Raw genomic sequence first — 1,469 nt, 5'->3', positions numbered from 1 at the left:
CTTTAGTAGTTATTCCTGACTTCCATCTTTTGTAGGTGTCTTGTTTTAATTTCAGGAGGTCCACTACTTCCCTGTTGAGCCAATGGGGTCTCCTAGCACTTTTGCTGCCATTATTACAAAAATGAATGGACTTCCTTTGAGCTTTTAGGATCACTTCCTTGAGGAAAGACCACTCTTCTTGTACCCCCTTCCTCATTAGACCATGGTCCTGCAGGGTCTCGCCAACCAATCCCCTAAGCTTGTGGCAGTCAGCTTTCCTAAAAATCAAGGATTTTTACTTTAGTGAACAATTTACCTGGCCTATGGTGGATGGAGAAAGTGATCATTTCATGGTCACTGTTGCCCATTTTCCCTTTGATCCTCAGGTTGCTCACTAGATTGTCCCCTTTGGCCAGAACCTAGCCTAGAAGTGCCTTGCTCCTGGTCAGCCCATATACTTCTTGTGTTAGATAGAGCTCCCCAATGCAAGTGAGGAAGCTTTATGAGCAATCAGGTCTAGCTGAGTGTTTCTCCCACAAGATGTCTAGGTAGTTGAAGTCACACATGACGACCATAAAAAGCTGCTGCTACAACTCGGATTTGAACTAAGGGTGCTGTAGCCATACTGCAGAGTACTAACCACTATGCAGCCACCTGCTAACCCCTGAAAAAGAGCAAAGAATAAAAGCTCTGGGTCCCAACTTAGACTTGAACTTAGCCTTTGTGTCCTCAACACCACAACCAAACCACAGAGCCATACAACAAAGGCAAAAAGTCCTTCTCTGACTAGGTATTGAACCCAGACCTCAGTAATAAAAGCACCACAACTGAATCACTAGACCACCAGGGAGTATACAGAGCTGGCAGTCCCTGCACAGGGAAACCCCAGTGAATATCAAGTGCACTGCCTTTACCACAAGTGCTACAAAAAGCAGGAGCAGGTTCTACTGAGACTTGAACTCAGATCACTGGAGTCAGAGTCCAGGGTGCTAACCATTACACCATAGAACCTTTCCAGCCTGTTGCTTTGAAATAATTTCACATGCCCTATTCCCAGGGCCCTTACCCTAGTCTTGAATTTATCACCTCCCCAGGCCAAGCTCAGCACCCAAGGGTCTGAGCCACACATGAAGTCTGACTCCTAACACAGCAAGTCCAGCTCCCAAAGTTGGTTAGCCACTGGCTGGGGATGTGCCAGTGCTCCTGCTGGGACTCAGCCCCAGAGGGTCCTGACTACAGAGTTTTGCCCCTCCAGCTCAGGGTCAGATGCATGCTGTACTGGGGTCAGGAATGAATTTTCCCCTGGTCAGATTGGTAAAGATTGGGTGGGGAGGGGTTGCCTTCCTCTGTAGCAGGGACATGACCTCTGCCTGGGACCTTGCTGCAGCTGCTGACATAATGCAGCAGGGTGAGCCCTGCTGGTAGTGCCAGCTGGCACTCAGCAACTTGACCATCCTGTATTGCCCCCCTGTTCCTGCTGCCATCTTCCA

General features: G+C 48.7%; 1 non-coding gene across 1 annotated transcript; it reads right to left on the bottom strand.

Moving 5' to 3' along the window:
- Window positions 1–918: 918 nt before the first annotated feature.
- Window positions 919–990, bottom strand: TRNAQ-CUG (transfer RNA glutamine (anticodon CUG)). The gene has a single exon. It is a non-coding gene; the product is annotated as a tRNA-Gln (tRNA).
- Between the last annotated feature and the right edge of the window lie 479 nt (window positions 991–1,469).

Source organism: Crocodylus siamensis, chromosome 1, assembly GCF_052110815.1.
Source record: "Crocodylus siamensis isolate JL-2025a chromosome 1, ASM5211081v1, whole genome shotgun sequence".
Taxonomy (NCBI): domain Eukaryota; kingdom Metazoa; phylum Chordata; order Crocodylia; family Crocodylidae; genus Crocodylus; species Crocodylus siamensis.
The sequence above is the reverse complement of the archived record's forward strand: the minus strand, read 5'-3'. Positions and strand labels throughout refer to the sequence as shown.